Source organism: Clarias gariepinus, chromosome 18 (genome assembly GCF_024256425.1).
Source record: "Clarias gariepinus isolate MV-2021 ecotype Netherlands chromosome 18, CGAR_prim_01v2, whole genome shotgun sequence".
NCBI lineage: Eukaryota > Metazoa > Chordata > Actinopteri > Siluriformes > Clariidae > Clarias > Clarias gariepinus.
In genome coordinates this window covers 12,931,333-12,937,338 of record NC_071117.1, presented here as the reverse complement: position 1 = coordinate 12,937,338, position 6,006 = coordinate 12,931,333, and positions in this window count along the sequence as shown.

Here is a 6,006-nt window from a genome sequence, read left to right as displayed (position 1 = left end):
TGCTAAATAGACATTTCAGAAAAACTCACAATAGAAACTATAGAGAGCTTACAGTTGATGTCACAGTTTGTGCTTGACCAATCTCTCTCTCTCTCTCTCTCTCTATCTCTCTCTCTCTCTCTTTCTCTCTTTTTTTTTTTAGACCACTGCCATTTTATTTATTCAGTCTTATCAATAGAGCAGTGTCTAGAAAACCAAAAATTCCACTAAAGTGCCGCAGGTACCAATGTTCCCAACAGGGGGACAAACAATGAACTACTACAGACTCCCTGTCTGTCTGTGAAGAAAGTTATTATATTGGCCTGTTCAGTATATCTTACTTGATATACTGTGGTTAACATTTGTCTATATGCTATGCGCTTTTAATTTATTCCTCTCATCACGTTTCCACTAGTGTGTAGGGGACGGAATCAATCAGCCAGCCTGCTGTTTTTCCGTTTTATTGATTTTTAGTTTATTATTTACTAATGTGGAAGATTCAACAACAAAATGGCTATTTCTGGTCTCACACTTTCGCAAACACACTCTTTGATACATTTTTATTTAGGTGATCTAGAGATTCTGCTATACAAATCCCAAATAATTTATTTCAATGAGCCAATCTACATATTTAGATCTATGTGCTGTGGTCATAGCAACATAATCTTTCTAACAAATCAGATTTAAGAATTCCACAGTGCTGTAATATCAGACTAAGATGAATTTGCTAATTTAAATGTAGAAAATGTGAAAATGTGACCTTAAAGTGTCAGAAGACACATTTAAATATTTTTAATGTTTTTAATGGTGAATATTTTTACCAAAACTAACTGATGATAAAATGCCCAATTAATAAATCTTATAATAATAATAATAATTTACAAAAAAAATTAAAAAAACTTTGTTTTGCAGCATCTAGACACAAAATCCCACTTATGGAATGAATAAAAAGTCTTAGCACAAGAACCTCACTTGTTCCATTCTTTTTCCCCCTCTGTCTCAGTCTTGTGACTTTTTAATGAATTTCTTTTCTCATAACATTGAAACATGAGTCGAGATAAAGGTTGTGGCTTCTGTAAATAGTCTTTAGTCTTTCAAGCTTTCTCAAAAGCAGCAGTGGCATGTGAACCCAAGGCGAAACAAGCATGCATTTCTTCTTTAAATTCATTGCTGAGAGTTCCTAAAACAATTCACACGTGCCTTTCACATGCATAGGCGATTCTAGAGTCTGTTGGGGCCCTAAGCAAAAATTTGAAAGAGGCCACTTCAGCCAGAATTCACCAACATGATTATACAGTAAATAAGTTTGTCAGCCTTTGGGGGCTCCCTACTAGTCTGGGGTCCCATACAGTTGCCTGCCTTGCCTGATGACAAGCAGCTCCTCTGTTCACGTCTTTTAGGTCATAAAACTCTAAATAAAATGTACAGTATACACAATTAAAAAGCCTTTCAAAGAGTCAATGACACTATTCATGTTTTCTGTAGCTCTATTTCCATTTGTGTTTTAAATTATACACAGGAAATTATTATGTATGTCGGTGAGTGTGACATTTGAGGATGAGCACTTCAAAGGAGTTAAACCTGGGTCCTGTTTTCTGGGTAATAGTGAGTAAATTGTTATAAATAGTTGCAACACTACCTCCACAAGCTTGTGGACAGGGCTCATGCTTGTAGAAATATCCTGACGGTGTAGACTCATTCAGACCAATATACTGTTGACATCTGTATTCATTTGGTTTAAGCCAGGTTTCGGTAAGGCAAAGTGTGTCAAGACAATAATCTAAAATAATTTTATTAACAATAAGTGCTTTTGGCGCAAGGGATCTAATGTTGAGAAGGCCGAATTTTAAAAATACATTTTTGATTTGATGGTTCTTAGGTTATTTTGAGAGCTTTTAGCAAATTTATTCTGTGTTCTAACTATTCTAGAAACAGACACAGTTTTTTTGTGTGCACTTGCATCAGTGTGGTGAGTTGTTACATGGCTACTATAAATGAAATCTAAGGTATGACTTACTGCCATTCAGATGGTGCGTAGTGCCCTGGAAATGTTGTCCAGGAGGACTGCTGCTCCAACTCTGCTAGGGTGCAGGCCATCAGAGACTAGGACCCTCCCAGAAAACATTCCAGTTATCAAAAAAGGTCATTTCTGTTGTTAACAGCAAGATTGTAACCATCCATTTAAAGCAAATAGTCCACTAAACCTCTCGATTCCTTACTGAAATGTAGGAAACAGTCCTGATATGATGATTCTCGTTATGGGCGGTGTGCTGCGAATCTTCTCAACCAGGCTCCTGAAGTCCTTCTTTAGGATCTCCGTCTGCCTCAGCCTGGTACTGATTGTCCCAGCATGGAGGATCACAGTTTTGACACAGATAAGAGTGTTTAGGAGGAGTACTAACAGAGATAATCGGCGTGAAAAACGTAGGCAAACTTGTGATAACCCAGGTAAAGGGCTAGCGCAGCTGATTTTATTCATGATTATTTACACAATAAAATAAGTCTCATGTCTTCTTAAGCTTATAGTTCTGGAAAACAAGCTGTTATGTGATTTTGTCACTGGAAATTGACTTTAGATGTGAATGTTTGTGTGTTGGTGTGAATTGTGCCCAGTGATCAGTTTTCAGGTTATGTCCTCTCTTTCTCTCTAGTTATTTATAAACCAAGTATGCCAATCAGCCACTTCTGAACATTGAAACTCAAAATATTAAGCCTCACTGTGTTGGCTTTCAGGGAGCAGAATTACTTTCCTTTTCCTGACTGAGTGAACAGTTCATTGTAGGGGTTGCTGAGGTCCTTCATGATCTTCCTGGCCTTGGTCCAGCACCGCTTGTTGGAAATTGAGTGCAGGTCAGGGAGCTTGGTGCGTATGATGCGTTCAGTTGGTCGTACCACCCTCTGAAGAGCTTCTCTGTCCTGCATGGTGCTGTTCTTGATCCAGTGATGTTTCCCATTAGGATGCTCTCTACATTTACAACAGATATGTCTTGAGTCGTTGTTTAAAGATTTTCAAAGACTCCGCTGTACGGACATCTAAAGGACGTACATGGGTGCTGGGTCATTTTTAGCTTAGTAGGCGAGCCTCAGGGTTTTGAATTTGATGCGAGCAGCTAATGGAAGCCAGTGCAGGGAACAGAGAAGTGGGGTGATGTGGGAGAACTTGGGAAGGTTGGAAACGAGACGTGCTGCTGTATTCTGGATCAGCTGCAAAGGACGAATAGTGGACAAAGGCAGACCTGCCAGGAATGAGTTGCAGTAGAGTGGCCTGTGAAGAAAGAAATAGGCAGATTCTTCTGATGTTGTAAAGAAGAAATCGACATGAGCGAGTAAGGTTAACAATGTGTGGGAAAAATCAGAGATGATTGTCCATATTTAAGATTGTGGGCAGTGGCTGAAGGAGTGATCTGATATCACAAGGTCTTGACCTGGGGATGAATTTTCATGGATGAACAGCAGTTCGGTTTTACACAACTTCTAAATAAGAAGCAAATTATTGCTACGCTGTTCCACAGATTCCAAGGCTAGTAAGAATAAATAATAGAATCTTGTGGTTCACTGTGTCAAATGCAGCTGACAGGCCCAGGAGGATGTGGACAGATGATATAGTAGTTTATTTGTTCCAGCAGCATGGAGCTTTTCAGTAACTGGTAGAAGGGAAGTCTTTGTAGAATGTGCCATTTTGAATCCAGATTGGTTGAGTCATAAGATTGTTCTGTGAGAGATAAAGAAACATTTAGTTATATGTGCAGGAGTGGTACAGGAGTAAAAGTTAATGAGCACCTTAGAGCAGTGGTTCTCAAACTTTCAAGCCAGCAACCCCTAATTGAAGATCGACAAGATCTCGCAACCGCCACTATCAAAAACAAGCAATAAACATAAGCTGTTCACAGTATTTTGACTACATTTACTATACATCGAAATAATTTTGGCTAACCTTTCAATGGGAGTTGTATACTTGTTTTTGGCAGCACAAAAGCTTCATTTGTGGCCTGATGGTGGATACAGCTACCTGCAATCATGTGTTTTTGATCCTGTAATTCCTTCTCTTTTTGGCAGAAAAAGTCTATAGACTTTTCAATACACAAAAGATGTTTCGTCTTGAAATGCCTTTGCATTTTGCTGGGTTTCATACTTGAGCAAGCACTTCTGAACAGGTTACACTTTGAGGGAAATCTACGTTATCAACAGTAAAGCAAGTGAATCCATACTTTATGAATTCTTCCTGATATTTCCGACATTTCCAACTTTGGTCTGACGGGGTCTGCTCTTATGCTTGATCGATGTACATGGTTCCGATGACTCAGGCAAACTGTCCACAGTTTCCTCAACATTTTTAGATTTGTGAATAACAAATTTATCCATCTCGGCAGTTGCGGTTTTCACGTGCAGTTGTGCGCTGTAGCAATAACTAGTGAGCCAGTCGTTATATCTTTGAGTCGCAATTTTTTTTTAAACACTCAATTTAAACAGTCACACTCAATCAGTAATATCTTTACAAAACAGAAAGTATTTATTTAAAGCATTTACTTGTAATACTGAAAAGTGTGTATTATTATCACAAAAAAGAAATTTTTTTAATCCCTCTCGTGAACCCTTGAAATTATACCCCAGAGGGGTCCCGACCCCCAGTTTGAGAACCACTGCCTTAGAGGGCAGTCAAAAGTCTCTTAAGTGTCTGAGGTGGAAGAGACGCTGCTGGGCAGTTTTCACCATGGTGTTAATTTGACAGGACCATGACAGGTCCTGCGTGATGTAAACACTGAGGTATCTAAAGCTTTCCACTCTGTCCACTGGGCTCTCATTAATCACAGGGTCTAGTAATTCCTTTTCTACTTTGTACTAACGTCCACTATCACTCCTTTCCACTATCAACTATCTTAGTTCACTATCAGCTCTTTTGTCTTGGTGCTTTCAGCATTCGGGAGGAGGTTGTTCCTCTGGCACCAGTTCTCCAGATTTCTAATCTTCTCTAGGTAGGCCATCTCATTGTTATCAGAGATCAGGCCTGCCACGATGGTGTCATCAGCAAACCTAATGATAGTGGTGGAGTTGGTGTAGTGGTCACCCAGTGATAGGTGAATATTGAGTACAGCAGGGGGCTCAGAACACAACCCTGGCAGGCTCCAGTGCTGAGGGTGAGGGAGGCTGAGACATGTCTGCCCATCCTTACTGCCTGTGGTCTGCCAATTAGGAAAATAGAGATCCACTGATGTACAGTAGACGGGCTGAGTCCAGGTGCTCCAGCTTTGTGGTGAGTGTGGAGGGAATATTACTGTTAAATGCTAAACTATAGTTGATGAAGAACATTTTAACATTCCCTCTCCTAGTGTCCAGATGAGTGAGTGATGTGAGAAATAATGAAATGATGCAAACTATGTGTGTGTGTCAGGTAATGAAGAAATAAAGTCTCTGACCAGCTACTCAGAGCACTACATCACTACTGAAGCCAGAGCTACAGGGCGATAATCATTGAGCGTGGCAGGATGGGGTTTCTTTGGGACAGGAACAATGATTGACTCTTAAATGCATGTGGGGATTACCGAATGGGATTAGAATTCCTTAAATCCACTGAAACAGAAAACCTATACTCCATTTATTGTTTTGTGCAAACCATGGTTTTATTTCTCCTTTAAAGGTGTTTATATACAGTATAAACTTAAAAAAGATATAACCTTATTCATTTTATATAATTAGAAAACTGTAATAAAGAATATATTGCACTGACAATATTTCTTACAATGACAAGCAACAAAAAAGTGGAAAAAGGTAAATAAAAAGACTAATCCTATACTGTACATAAATTACTGTAAATCTGATATACTTAGGCAAATTTAACAACAACAAAAAATTTTCAGAGCAGTTTCAAATCTTCAAATATTGGCAAGAGGAGTGACTTTCGGATTAACATCATCCACCCAAAAAAAGAAAGAAAAAAGCAACTGTAACAGCATCTGTACATGATTTTTAAAAAAAAAAAAAAAAAAGCTCAGTATGTATTGTTCAATGCTGCTGCTTTAAGAACTGTTA